The sequence below is a fragment of the Hemitrygon akajei genome, chromosome 6 (assembly GCF_048418815.1).
Source record: "Hemitrygon akajei chromosome 6, sHemAka1.3, whole genome shotgun sequence".
Lineage (NCBI taxonomy): Eukaryota > Metazoa > Chordata > Chondrichthyes > Myliobatiformes > Dasyatidae > Hemitrygon > Hemitrygon akajei.
The window spans coordinates 75,754,800-75,770,232 of record NC_133129.1 but is presented as its reverse complement, the minus strand read 5'-3'; the positions used below and the strand labels follow the sequence as shown (position 1 = coordinate 75,770,232).

At 41.0% G+C, this 15,433-nt stretch overlaps 1 protein-coding gene across 1 annotated transcript in view; it reads left to right on the top strand.

Moving 5' to 3' along the window:
- The first annotated feature begins 4,849 nt into the window (after nucleotides 1–4,849).
- The window catches only part of LOC140729171 (leucine-rich repeat and immunoglobulin-like domain-containing nogo receptor-interacting protein 2), a 777,920-nt gene continuing 767,336 nt past the window's right edge, over nucleotides 4,850–15,433 (top strand). The window contains exon 1 of the mRNA XM_073048639.1: nucleotides 4,850–5,208. The gene's annotated coding sequence lies outside the window, so the exon portion shown is untranslated. The remainder of the gene's footprint in view (nucleotides 5,209–15,433) is intronic.

Here is a 15,433-nt window from a genome sequence, read left to right as displayed (position 1 = left end):
CCATAGTCACCATGTTTTCTTCAAGGGAAAATCTTATCTGACAAATCTGTTGGAATTCTTTGAAGAAATAACAAACAGGATAGACAAAGCAGAATCAGTTGATGTTATTTACTTAGATGTTCAGAAAGCCTCATGAGGCTGCTTAACAAGCTACAAGCAGGTGGCATTACGGGAAAGATTTGAGCATGAATAAAGTAGTGGCGTAATGGCAGGAGGCAAATAGTGGAAATAAAGGGAGCGTTTTCTGGTTGGCTGCCGGTGACTAGTGGTGTTCCACAGGGGTCTGTGCTGGGAGCAATTCTTTCCATATTTAATGGCAATTATTTGGATGACGGAATCGATGGCTTTGTTGCAAGGCTTGAAGACCATATGAAGATAGGTGGTGGGACAGGTAGTTTTGAGAAAGTAGAAAGGCTACAGAAGGACTTGGAAAGAGTAGAGAATAGGTAAAGAAATAGCAGATGGAATACAGTGTTGGGAAATGTATGGTCATGCACATTGGTAGAAGAAATGAAAGGGTTGATAATTTTCCAAATAGAGAGAAAATACAGAAAACAGGCATGGAAGGACTTTGGAATCCTCGTTCAGGATTCTCTAAAGGTGAATTTTCAGGTTGGGTCTGTGGTGAGGAAGGCAAATGTGACATTAGCATTCATTTCAAGAGGACGAGAATATAAAAGCAAGGATGCAATGTTGAGACTTTAGAAGGCACTAGTGAAGTCTCACTTGGAGTATTGTGAGCAGTTGTGGTCCCCTTATCTTAGAAAGAATGTTCTGAAACCAGAGAGGGTTCATAAGAGTTTCATGAAAATGTCTCCAGCATTGAATGGCTTGTCATATGAAGGGCATATTAGAAATTGAGGGGTAACCTCATTGAAACCTATCAAATGATGAAAGACAATGATTAAGTGGATGTGGAGAGGATGTTTACTATGGTGTGAGAATCTAAGCCAGAGGACACAGCCTCAGAATGGAGATGAGGAGGAATTTCTTTAGCCAGAGAGTAATGAACCTGTGGAATTATTTCCACAGGCAACCGTGGAGACCAATGTATATTTAAGGTAGATGTTGATAGATTCTTGATTAGTCAGGGCTTGAGGGGATACAGGAAGAAGGCAGGAGATTGGGGCTGAGAGGAAAATTTGATCAACTGTGATGAAATGGCAGAGGAGACTCGATGGGCCAAATGGCCTAATGCTGTTCCTATATTTTATGGTCCTATAGTCTTTTGGTTATTTATGGAGCCCAAGGTCCCTTCTACATTGTTAATCACTTCCTCAATTTACTGTTGGGTTCCAAGTATTTACACACATCAAAATTCAAAGTTCAAAGTAAATTTATCATCATAGTACATATATATGCTAGCCTATACTACCTCGAAATTTATTTTCTTGCAGGCTTTTACAGGAAAGAAGAAATACAGTAGAACTACACAAAAAAACTATACATAAACAAGGACTAACCATCAATAATGTTGAAAAGAGACTCCAAAACCTGGGTCTTTGTTCCTCCCGCTGCAACTGGATCTTTGACTTCCTCATTGAGAGATCACAGTCAGTGCAGATCAGAACTAACATCTTCTATTTGTTGACAATCTCGTTGTGTGATTAGCCCACTACTCCACTCTCTCTACACCCACAACTGTGTGACCTGGCACTCCTGAAACACCATCTATAAATTTGTTGATGCCACAGGAACGTCAGGACGTCAGGAAAGGGAAGTCAAGGGAACATAGAGAAGCAGAAAGATAGAGAAGTTGGTATTAATGTGTTGGTTAAAAAAATGAAATCTAAACATAAGAAGGAGGTGACATAGAGTCAGAAGGTGTTGAATCATTGTGTATAGAGTTAAGAAATGCAAGCGTAAAAAGATCCTGATGGGAATTGTATACAGACTCCCAAACAGTAGCAAGGATGTGGTCTACAAATTACAATGGGACATAGAAAATGCATGCCAAAGGGCATGCATTTTTTTTAGGCATCTGTTAGTCTCGTGAGACCATGGATTTGTGCCTTGGAAGTTTTCCAGGCCACAGACCTTTGCAGGGTTGTATGGGAGACTTCTCTATCTTTCTCATTGAGGGATCAGCAGTAGAAAGGGTGATCAGTGTCAACCTCCTAGATGTCAACGTCTCTAAAGTTCTATCCTGGGCCCACCATACGGATACAAAGTAGGACAGTGGCTATATTTCATTTGGAGTTTGAGGACAATGTTATGTCACCAAAGCCTCTTACAAATTTCTACAGATGGATTGTGGACAGCATTTTAACTGGTTAAATCACCACCTAATATGAATGGACCACTGCACAGAATCGGAAAAAGCTACAGAGGGTTGCAAACTCAACTAACTCCATCATGGGCACTAGCCTCCCCTGGCATGTGGGCTGCTTCCAAAGGCTCAGAAAGGTGGCATCCATCATTAAGGACGTCCTTCATCCAGGACATACTTTCTTCTCTTTGGAGGAGGTCCAGGAGCTTGAAGACACATACTCACCATTTTAGGAACAGCTTCTTCCCCTCCACAATCACATCAGATTTCTGAATGGGCTATGAATCTATGCACACTATCTCACTATTCTTGTTTTCATTTTTTGCTCTCTCTTTGCACTTGTTGTAATTTATTGTGTTTTATTTATACGTACATTGCACATACTGCTGCTGCAAAACAACAAATTTCACAACATATGTCTGACTGTGTCCAATTCTGATTCTGACAAACAGCGCAAATAAAAATATTACTGAACAGATAAGTTCTAAAGAGTCTTTGAAACTGAAGATTGTAGAATCATTTCAGTCTGATGGTGGATGAAGTTATCCGCATTACTTCAAGAGTCTGATGATTGTAGGTCAATAGTTGTTCCTGAATCTTATGATGTGGACCTAAGGCTTCTGTTCCTTCTGCCCAATGTTAGTAGCAAGGAGGGGACATGGCCTGGATGGCTGATGTCTTTGATAATGGATGCTGCTTTCTTATGGCAGCACACCATGTAAATGTACTCAATAGTGTGCACTGATTCACCTGTGGTGGACTGGGCTGTATCCATTACTTTCTGTTGTCTCTTCTGCTTTGGACATTGGTTTTTCGATACCAGACTGTGGTGAACTACATATACCAGTGTGGTTTGCTCCCAACAGACCCCTGCTGACTGCTCCTGTGGCTCCTCCCACAAACCCCGGTATAAAGGCGAATGAGGCCTGAGGCCGGCCCTCATTCTCCAGGATGTTGTGTTGTTCATTCTTCCAGTCAATATAAGCCGATATCTCACTTCTTACGTTTCAGAGTGAGTTAGTGATGGTGCATCACAGACTGAGATACAACCAGTTAGGATACTCTCCACTGTGCAGCTATATACGTTTCTCAACGTTTTTGGTGAGCCACTTGGCACACACACACACACGCACATGCACACGCACACGCACACACACACACACACACACACACACACACACACACACACACACACACACACACACACACACACACACACACACACACACACACACACACACACACACACACACACAGAGTTTAGTCTAATTCCTTGTTTTTGGAAGTATCAACTGTTGGATCCTGGGATGAAATATAATGTTGTAACTGGTTCCTTATTCACTCAGTTCAATATATCTATGTTCGACTACCTAATAACTATCCCAAGAATTTAGATACCAACGGAATCTGTTTGATTCACCGAGTTACTGGCGGTTGTAACTCCCTGATTAAAAATATGTACTCTAATATTATGAAAACCCACGAATTCCCAGACCAGTGTTTATGTGTTTGTACAAAATCACAACAGGAGAAAGGCTGTCATTCTCCGTAATGAATCATTCATGACGAATTTGGCTGTTCTTCATCTAATTGGCAACGGTTCCATTCAGTTGGGTTCTCCCTTTCAAGACGGCTTGCTGGTTGGTTCATGGGCATGCCGCGGGCACTATTTCAACCCGCTGCCATTAAACCAGCGGGGGGCAGAAACAGGGGTATTTGCAGCCCGTCATAATTTCGCACAGTCATAAATGAAATCCATGTCAACGCAGCCAAGATGTCAGAATACAGTGAATTAACACTCCAACAGTGCCGTGGAACCACTACACTCCTGAAGACAAACTGGGACGCAATCCGGTCAGTACCTTACCAACAAAAAGTCTGCATTTTGCAAGTGAGAGGCAACGTCGGACGCAATTAAATCCGCAAAAGTTGAGGTTTAATTTTTGTGAAACAGAACGGAAAATGGGAAAATTCCTATCGAATCACACCCCCCCCCCCACCTCACCGCATTAATGGCTTTGCAGGAGAAAGGAGGAACTGAGTAAACATTCCCGATTAGAAGCAGTCATTCCACAATTACATCCACTCTTCGTCCCATGCGTAGCGTTGAACCACGGTAAAGCATCATTAAGCTGCGAAGAAAGAGAATGGATCATTTCCCGTCCAATCGGTATTCCGTTTGGGGTGTTCGGAGCTGCCTTCGTTGCACAGTGCAAATTATCTGCTGCCTCTGTAGCCGCTGAAATCTTTTACTGTTTAGCCATATTCTCTCTTTGTTCCCGGTTCAAAAAGCGTTTGAGAACAAACCTGAATTAAACGGCTTCACCCGCCCCAAAATAAACGTTATACCAAAATAGCAGGACATCTGCCTTGTTTTATTCAGCTATCCTGCTTGTTGAGATTAAAAAATCCTTAAGTAACCAAAACATTAAAACAATTCCCAGAGGAACGTTGTGAATCTTAATCCCTGGGATAACTTCGCATTTTGTACAGTAATTGTTAGCGCGCAGGACTCGCGCTTGCAATACATGACCTATATAGTTGCAAGTGCACCCGCCCCTCTCGCTGACTCGGAGCTCATTCAAAGTTTTTTTTTGCCCTCGGAACCAAATGTTATTAACGATGGGATGTTTTGAAGAGTAATTTATCAACGTGGACTGCTATAGTCCGTTCTCCGCTTCCATTCAGGTAGCGAGACCAGGTACTGGAAGCAACCCCCAGTGTAATTTCTTTTACCTTGGGTTCGACTCTCACAGTTAGCCTATAGAAACGCCGGCGCGGCAGCAACTGAGGAAAGCGTACTCCCAGCTTCGACTCAGTTACGGCTGTATCTTTCTCGCATTGTGCTTCGTCTCTCGTGTGGCGAGGCATAGACCAAGGACCGGTTTGCATCTCCGGGTGAATATTATATGGACTGATATTACGTTCGGCATTCTTAGGTAAGAAGTATTTTGTGCATAGTATGTGTTTGTGTTCGCCTTTTCTACCTTGGTGTTCTTAACAAGACGGCTATAGATCTCAGTGTTTTAAAATAAAACCCAGGTCAGTCTGTAGCAATGCTTTTTAAATCAATATAAAAGTTCCAACAGCGGAATAAGCAGATGTAAGTGGCTTTGGACATACAATCTCCCGTGGTTAAAACTGTCTGTTCTGTGACACAGATAAGACAACTGTTTTACTGTGTTTATTTTAATTAACTCAGTTTAGTTGTCATATTTGAACGTTCAGCCCTAAGTAACATGCATATAATTATTGCTTAGTAGAGACCAGATTGGATCGCTGTGTTATCGGAAATGCTCACTTTTTAAAATTTGTGTCCGGATTCAGAATTGCAGGTGAGCAGCTCAATGTCAAATTTGTGAAAATTCTCAAAACCAGTTGTTTAATTGTTTTAAAAAGAGCAGCGGATACTTGGCAGAAAACAATTTTCGCTTTTGCGAGTTTATCTACAGTAAGAGGACGACGCCGTGGTTATCACTCCGCGGCCTCTCGCTCTGTTGATAAAGGCTGGGAATTTGCGGTGGAGGAGAGTGTTGTTAGGTGCAGTGTGGCCGCGAAAAATATGTACAACTGTAAATGTGCAAAGATTTTTGGAACTAGTGCACAGAACGACTCCACGGGTGCCCCACGGTCAGAAGCGCGGGTCGGTGTACACTCAGTCCCTCAGGGATTGTTTGCTGGCTTGTAGAATTGGACGTGCTGTACACGGTGGGATAGAAGGTATATTTATCCGGGGCTAATCCCAATTAACTAGCCATACCGTACTGAAAGAGGGGAAGAGGCGTATAAAATTCAACGTGGTCGAATCTAAAATGTAAACGGAGATGGCACAGCTCGAATAAAGTGAAAGCTCGGATTCCGTTCATGTTCCTTTTACAACGCATTTGGGAAGAAGAATTAAAAACGAAGCTCGTCTTTAAAAGTAGCCAGTCGTCCCAGATTCCCCGCACCCGAGCCAGACTTTCGCTGATTCTTAAGATGAAGAGGCCATGAAATGTGTTCTGATTAATCGCTAAAGTGTTAAGTATTTTCTTGCAGACATCGGGTTGGGTTGGTAATGTGTAGATTGGGTGGGTGTACAGTCCGGCACTTGCAGATGCACCACTCACGTACTGCGCATTGATAGTGCAGCAGCTCAACGCCGCCCATACAGGAAGTGTGCGTGGATGGTACACTCTGCTTTCGCACAACTCCGGTGGTACATTGAGAGACTGTCTTCCGCGCAGCCCACTACTCCATAACCAGCCCGTCACGCGGAGCCAATATGGGTTTGTTTTTTTTTGGGGGGGGGGGGAGAATCCGCCGCCGACTTTTAATTCAGCAAAACCAACCGGTCGTCTTCACAGTCCGATTTATTTCAGCATCTCTGCCTGGACTTTATTATTCCTGAACTTTCACGGACGTGCGGGTAGAAACGAGACTCAGAGCGAGTGTTTTGCACAGGTCCTGTCCGCGAGCACAGATCTATTAAACGATGAAATGTGGTTCATATTCAGAAACGCAGCTTGTTCTCTCGAACCTTATGCCGCTGATTTTGCAGAAACTAATTAATAGTGAGCGCGTTTGTTCTGAAGATCTTTTTTTGCGGAATGACTGCCTTTGTTAAGTAAAATCTACAATTACGGTCTTTTAAAATCCAGTATTTATGTGACTGCACAACTCATTCTTGAAAAATTAAGATTGAAATGCTATTGAAATAAAACATCATACACGCAACTTTTCCTTCATTGGCGCGTTATGGTTATTGACGGTGGAATTACCGGTAGCTGGAATATATTAGAGACGCCAGTTAAATTGATGAAAGATTCCCGTTTACTCCTGACGTTGCAGGATTTATTCCGTCATTCATTGATTTTCCCTGGCGACTGAGATTTCTGCGCCCCTGTCCAGGTTGAAACGCAGCTCCACCTGAGCCCAATGCTCCACTGGAAGTGAACTCGTGCACCCAGTCTGGCGATCTGCTAGGTGTTTCAGAGCGATCGGTGAGGCAGGCGAGAATAGCTGGAAATGAGTAAAATTAGCGTCGCCCCGTTATATAATAATTATTTGGCGAGGAGGGAGAGAGTAAGAGTAGCTGGGTTTAAACGCTAATATATCAAGTCTTATGAGGAGTATTCACTCCCGGCGAAACGCCTGTGCTAAAATAAACCTGGTTCGCTCGCTGGGATATCGGGCTAGGCGAAAGAGACTGTCTCAAAGTACCCCAAATACCGGCTGGGTGGAACCAGCCGCCCATTGAAGAGTCACAACTGGGTTTAGAGCGAGATTGTCAAACTGTACTTCCAAATCAGTACTTATTTATACAAATGCGTTGATTCAGAAACGCTCTTGCTAGCAGCCAGCAGACTAGAGTGCTCTTCACGTGAACGATAGCGTGCGTAAACTCCAGTGTGAGAAGCCAGCACAATTCACTGAAAGGTTCACTATCGCAACAGGGTCGTTAATGCCAAGTTGAATATGGAATAATAAATCGGGGCTGAATATAATTTCCGTCTTAACTGTCACACTCGTGAAACCCTTTCATCAACGTATCCCGTTTCCCTTCCAATCTATCTATGACATACATTCAGATTTACTGTATATCGTGATTAATCCTTAAATGGTATCATGCGCGCTCAACATTTACGCATGCTCTGTGCTTCCAGAGCAGCAGGTCCTTCGGCCCACTGGGTCATTCCAACCGCCGCATCCTCCCTGCCGGTTCCAGTTGCCCACGTTTCAGCCAATAACCCGCCAACCCCCTCCCATTCATGTGGCTAATCAAAAGGCTCTTGGATGTTGCAATTTTACCCAACTCCAACACTTGCTGGGCAGTTCATTCCAGGTACTCAATACCCTCTATGTAAAGAAGTTGTCTCTCAGGTACAAGTACAGGGTCAGAAACCTGAAGGCACACACTCAATGGGTCAGGAGCAGCTTCTTCCCCTCTGGCATTACATTTGTGAATGGACATTGAACCCATGAACACTACCTCACTACTTTTTGGCACTACCTATATGTTATAAGTGTATATACTGTGACTGTCCTCTCTGTCCAATCCATGCCCCTCATAATTTTATAAACTTCTGTGAGGTCATCCCTCATTCTCATACACTCGAGAAAATAAAGACCCAGTGTGGCCAGCATCTGCCTCATCACTTTCGTCTGCACCCTCCCCAGCTTGACAATGCCTGTCCTATAACAGGATGACCAGAACTACAGGGTACTCCAACTGTGGCCTCACCAGTGGCTTTCATAACTGCAATATAGTATCTTTACTCCTAAATTTGGTGGCTGACTGAAGGCCAGTGTGCTAAATGCCTGCTTCAGCAACTTATCTACTTGGGCATCCATTTTCAGTGAATTGTGCGCTTATGCACTCTGGTCCACAACACTCGTCAATCCCCTGTCATTCACTGTATAGGTCCTACCCTGGTTTGTTTGTCCAAATGCATCACTTCACATGTACCTAAATTGAAATCCATTTGCCAACCTTCAGCTCATTTTCCTCACTGATCAAGTTCTCTTTATGATTCATTGTAACCTGCTTCACTATCAACCAGATCTCCTGATTTAGGACAATCTGCAAACATTGCTAATTATACATTCGTATCAAAATCATTTACACAGATAATGAATGACAGATGTCCCAATTGTGATCCTTACTTGTCACAGGCCTCTGGTCAGAGAATTGACCTTTAACCATCACCCCCTGCTTCCTATCATCAAACCAATTCTGAATCCACCTCCCTGGTTCCCCCTATATCTCAAGTGACCTAACTTTCCAGATCAGGCTGTCATGCAGGACCTTGTCAAAAGCCTTACTGAGGTCCATTTAGACAACATTCACCGCCTAACCTTCATCGACACCTTAGTTACATCTTTGAAAACTCCATAAGGTTTGTCATTCATGACCTCCCTTGCACAAAGCCACACTCACTATTCCTGAGCAAGCCTTGACTTTCCAAATGATGGTAGATCTTATCCCTCAGTAACTTCCCTACAACTGAAGCCAGGTCCACTGGCTAATAGTTTTGTGTCCTGTCTTTTCTACTTACAGTATCTTGAACAATGGAACAATATTAGCCATCCTCCAATCCTGTAGAGGTTGGCTAATCGCCATTTCCAGAACATTGGTTCAACAAAAAAAAAACCTTTACAGGGCCTGCACTATTACTTTCCTAGATTCCCATAAGTTCCAGGGGTGCAGCTAGTTAGGCCCAGGGAATTTTCCTACTTTTTAATGTGCTTCAAGGCTTCAAACTCCCCTTTCCTCATAATAAGCATATGGTCCAAGTCCTTATGAGTTATTACGCTAATTCCTTTATCATCCATGATATTCTCCTTAGTAAACACTGAGGAGTAACAGATGTTAAAGATCTCAGCTTTCTCATCTTGCTCCAGGCAAATGTAGCCCTCATTAGCTTAAGAAGACCTGGTGTCTCCCTAGTCACCCATTTTATTGTTAATATTAGTGAAAAAAACTCTTGGAATTAGATCTAACTCTGCCTGGCAAATACATTTCACACCCTCTTTTTGCCCTCCTGATTTCCTCCTCAGTTCTGGTTTTAAGCTTTCATATTTGCTGAGGGATCCATTCATACCCAGCTGCTTAAAACAATGTGTGCTTTCTTCTTTTTCCTTGCCACAACCTTGATATCTCCCATCAACCAGTGCTCCTTGAACTTGGTGTGCCTATTCTTCATACTGTTGTCACCTCACAATGATTAATAACACCAGGAGACATGGGAATCTGTATTAGTCGTTTGGCTCAAGCATCTGAATTGTGGAGCTTTGCTATGTCTGTCTTGAAATCGCAGATATGCTGGCTCAATACTTTCTCATCACAGTATGTCAAGAATAGGCTTCGAGTTACCGAAAGATGCTGTTGGAGTTTATCCAGATAAAAAAAACATGAATGAAGCTATCATTATTTTCCACTGCATGTACTGGAGTAATTTCTTGATATTTTATGGTCCAGCTAAATTTTCTTGCTTGAGACAATAAGCAAAAAATATTTTTTTATTTTTTTCTCTGTGTGCCTGTAAACCCTTCGATTATTTCTACCACCTCAATGACATGATCCTTCAATATTATTTAGAACTGAGGCTGACCAGGTTATCTGGAGGCCACGTTGTCACATCTCTTTGAGTTTTGTTAATTCCTTTAAGACGTGATAGCATCAGAGGTTAGTGCTGGAAATGAGTGTGTCCTGTCGTAACTTTCCTTTTTAAGTCTAGCATCATATTTTCTTCCACGTGTTAGGGAATACTTACAACTATTGGAAATAATGTTGTTTTTCCACCTTGGGACTTTGAATTCAGTCCATATAAACAGGTTGAGTTGCTCAGTAAAAGGCCTAATGTTGTATTTGTCATAGAGCTCTTAACCCCAGAGAGTGAAAGAGCACAGAACTTGACATATTTGCTGAATTATTAATCTTCAAAAGTGTGTGCAGGTAGTATAATGGTGCTGTTTAGGTACTACTGCCAAGGAGGTAATAAGTCAACACACCTAAGGCCATGTGTGATATATGTGATTCAGTTCTGTTGAGCACTGGGCAGTGTTATAAGTCCTTGGTTATGTGAATGCAGTGCTCAAGACAGAATAGGTACAAATTAATCAGTAGTACAAAGCTTAACAAAGTTGTGACCTTCTTCTTTTGCAATGTTGGCATTTATTGATATTGATCAAACCATACTATTTATATTATTTTGATCTTAAGGCATAGATTTCTAATATGCAATCACATGATCCAAAGATCAAAAATGGAGTTGCAATCTCTTTTTCATTGTAATTATACAGTCCTAGCATTTAGTAACCAATCTGCATCTGAACTTTTTCTGAAAACACTTCTTCATGTTCTGCTACAATTGGACCAGCTTCAAATAGACTTAGAGGAGCAGAGATTTTTTTTATTGAGCAGGAGTATTTTATAATGTTGAGCTTACATTGTTCAGGGAATGATGGCATCAAATGAATTTCAGTTATTGTTGCAATTTTTGTAAGACATAATGTGGCCTTTCCATACATCACTGCACAGAGTAAAGTAAGATACAGAAATAGGCCATTCACTCTAATTGCCTTATGCTGCTTTTTATGCTCCCTACAAACAACATCCCACTCTTCATCTTACCCTATCAACTTGACTTATTTTCTTTCTCATGTACTTAGCTAGTTTCTCCTTAAATGTATATTTGTAGCTAATGTCAATTTTAGATGTGATTGTAATTTCCAATACTGAGTCCTCTCTGAGATAAAGATGTATTTCCTGAATTAATTACTCAATTTATTTATACTCAGACATCTCTCTATCCACCATATATATTGGTCATTACCAAAAGTCCTTCAGCTAGCTGCCCCTTAGCCCTCCCTTTTCTTGACAAAAGATCTCTTGGTCAGTGTTTTTGACGTACACTGGAATTGAACAAATTGCACCTACCAATTGCATTACTTTTAACCTTTTCTGCAATTTTAAATTTAGTGTATTTAATTGAGCCTTTTACTTCCCCGTTAGAAACCATGCTAACAATTTCACATTTCCCTTTTTTTGTGATTGTTATTAGATTTTCCACCCAGAGCTGTCGTTCCTGCTATTTTCAGAAGAGATTGACATTACACTAATTGGTGTGAAGTTTGCTGATAGTCAGTGCTTTTAAAGTTCCATGCCACAATGAACCAGAAGCTACTTAATACTTAGAAAGGATTAGCCTTCTCACCCATCACTTTTTAAGCTTTACTCAAAAGAAAAATAACATTGTGTTCTGCAAATCATCAGGTAGGAGAGGTTTATGCAGATAAAATTTCCTTGTGTTTTTCTCTTTTGTGTAATACCACCATCTGATAGTTTACCCAAATATTTTTCTATTTAGTGTTCTGAAAGTGAGCATTGACTGGTCTGTTTGTCCTGGCATAACTCCATGGATTACTGTATTTTTGTAGATTGCCTTGAGGAGAAATACAAGATTAATTTTCCCTGAAGCCACAGTCACAGCTACATAGAAAGATCAAAGCATGTATGTGACCTTTGCTTCCAGACCTCATTACAAAAGTGGTTTCAAACCCACAGGTAGCCATGGACATTTTCTGCATTAAAGCTGTCATCTCAGCTATTAAAGCTGTCATGGTTGGATGGTGATGGGGTGGGGGCGGTTGGGGAGGCAAGATGGATGGTGGTAAAGTTATTTAGGATTTTAATTGAGATATTTATTTATTATTATTATTTCCTTTCTCTTCTTTTTGTACATAGAGTTTGTTGTCTTTTGCACATTGGTTGTTTGTCTCTCATTGATCCTATTGTGTTTCTTGAATTTACTGCAAATGCCTGCAAGAAAATAAATCTGAGGGCTGTATATGGTGGTGTATATGTACTTTGAGAATAAATTTACTGTGAACTTTGAACTTAAAATAAACTGATAAATTCTTTGCATATTTATTTTCATTTCTTAGATGAACTAACAAACTAAGTACGAAGAACTTATAGTATGTTCCCATGTCCAAATACTTATTTTAAATAATGTTTTATGTTTAGAGCTGAAGTTGAAAGAAACTTATTTGAATGCAAGTTGTTTATTGGATGGAGCACAAGTTGATGAGAGCTTCACCAAGTCAAGGTTCCCTAATACCAACCTGAAAACAGTGCCCTCTGTTGACCAGCATTATTTCCCTTCTGAGCAATGTTTACTTCCTCTGTGTGGAAGAGTCCTAGGAACCTCTCTTCAGCTATAGATAAGTTCAATGAATTTGATAGGGACCTCTTTTAAGGAAAACAATGTAGCTGCATATTTCCAAATTTAAAAAGAAGCTATAAAGTCATGCTTGGCATAGTCACATTTGAATTTTAATGTCATTACCAATGCAATTAAGAGTTCCAAGGTGTTTAACAGGAACATTACCCAATAACATTTGGATCTTAGCCGCATGAGGAAATAGTGTGCTGAATCATACAGGGCCACATCGGTTTTCAGATACTGCCAGGTAACTCCTAGACCTGGCCTGTAAGCCAGGACGACGTAAGTGAAAGATGGCAGAGCCTTTGGTACTTGATTGTGTAGCTGGGATACCACATGGAGACATATAGCCTGACCCTGGGCACTTTGCTTCTTTGATCCTTACCATGTACACCTAGTATGCATCCAGAATTCTCATTCATTTGACAAAACAAGTTGTGTAATTTTTACTGTAATATGTTAATTTATTTTACTACTTTTTTCTGTTTCTGAACATCAAAGATGTTTCTGGAGAAATCCTGTCTTTGTGGAAGAGAAGGTCACCCCACGGCTGTCAAGGACTGTCAGGACACTTGAGATTATGGGCCGTAGTGCTATGCCACTGGAGGTCTAATCACTGCAAAGGCCTTTTTTTGCCACTCAGATCCCCAGGGTAGGGAGTCATCTCACTCATTGCATCTGGTCAAGTGTGGGAAAGCAGGGTATTTGGTTAATGTGATGAATGTGGCTAGCTGGGTCATTGGAAAGACTTCTAAAATCTTGTTCAAAGAGCAAGACTTAAAGATCCATCTTTTAGAAATGTACAGAGGGGTTTGCAGGAGGACATTAGATCTGAGTAATCAAATAACTTAAAGCACAGGCACTAATATGCTGGCGGGTGGTGTCGTGGCATTCACACTGGACTTCGAGGCGAGTGATCCTGGGTTCGAATCCAGCTGGCTCTTTGTATGCTTTCCATCCGTGCTAGGTTGAGCATTGAGCTAGCGACCCAGCCTCATAAAACAGAGAAATGCTGAAGAAATGTCAAGTTTGCCGCCTATTTCACCACAAGGCACAGGGAGGAACAACAACAACAGTTATGCTTAATACTGGGTGATGTAGAAAATGGGAAATGAAAGAACCTATAGTTCCTGGAGCTTTGTAGGGCTGCAGGAAGTTAGAGACCAGGGATAAATCTGCAAGATTTGACAGTTGACTGCAATACATAATTTTAAACACACATTTAACTCAAATTTTGAATGTTAAGCCCACATTCTGTTTGATTGTATGTGAATTCATATGACCCAAATTTTCTGCACGTTCTCACAATTCTAAAGCAGATTTTTCTGTCTTACTGATGTGTCCGTAACAGGCTAAAATTAGATTTATTTACATTTGTAAAGTGCATGCAATTTAACACATTGTGTATTTTAATAATCTGCAGAATAAACATAGATTCCATTTACATTCATCATTATATCATTGACATAATGGAAAAAATTTAAGGATGAATTGAATTAAAATTGGTTTGTATTTGCTCCACCTATCTTGTTATATTAAAGAGCTTAATTAGAATCATTAAGCCTGATTGAGTTGCTTAATATGACAATGTAGGTGGAGAGCAGATTCCAAATGCAGGATGCATCACAATCTTTGGGGGCTGATAATTTTCATTTAAAAACTTTGTTAAGTTATTGGAGTGACTTTAATTCACAGTATTGTCTTTCATTACTTACAATCTATAGGGCAATTTGGATAGTTTAGACTTCATTTGAAAGACAAATAGTAAGGGTCTGTCCCCCCAATTCTCTACACCACACTCCAGTCCAGTTGGTGGTGGTAATGCACTTTTAAGTCGGACAGCCAACTGCCAAAAAATCTCAGAAGAAAACGAAGAGCAGAATCCAGATAAAATGGGCCAGTCTTGTTTTGAGGAAACATTTCTACACCAAAAGTTTCAGTGGGAAACTCACTTCTCTCCATGCCTATCCAAAAAAAACCTGTTAAAGCAGATGAGCAGAGGGACAATTGAAAAGTTCAAAACTGAGGGTGATGGTGAAAGAGTAAGGGAGGAAATATGGAATTGAGGTAGTAAACAGAGCTCATACATGTGATGATTATAACTGTACTGAGAAGAGGATGAGTTGCTGCTTGGCCAAATACCATTTCTGTGTTTAATGAATATGTAGTGATCTTCCATCAAACAAATTTCCATTAAGAATAAGAACCACCTTGAGCCAATGGCAATTGGTAATCCAATGTGATTTGACTCGACAGTAATTACCGGTAGTGTGATTACAGAGCCTATTCTTTAATTTAATTACTGGTGTTATCAGACGTACCCAGGATTTAAAACCTTGGGCACCCTTTTGTGCTCAGAAATAGCACTGTCATCAATGAAGTGTAATACAATACAGGACAGAACCTTCTAACATGAATGAAAAAGGCACTTACTGTGCAACTGGACATCCTAAAT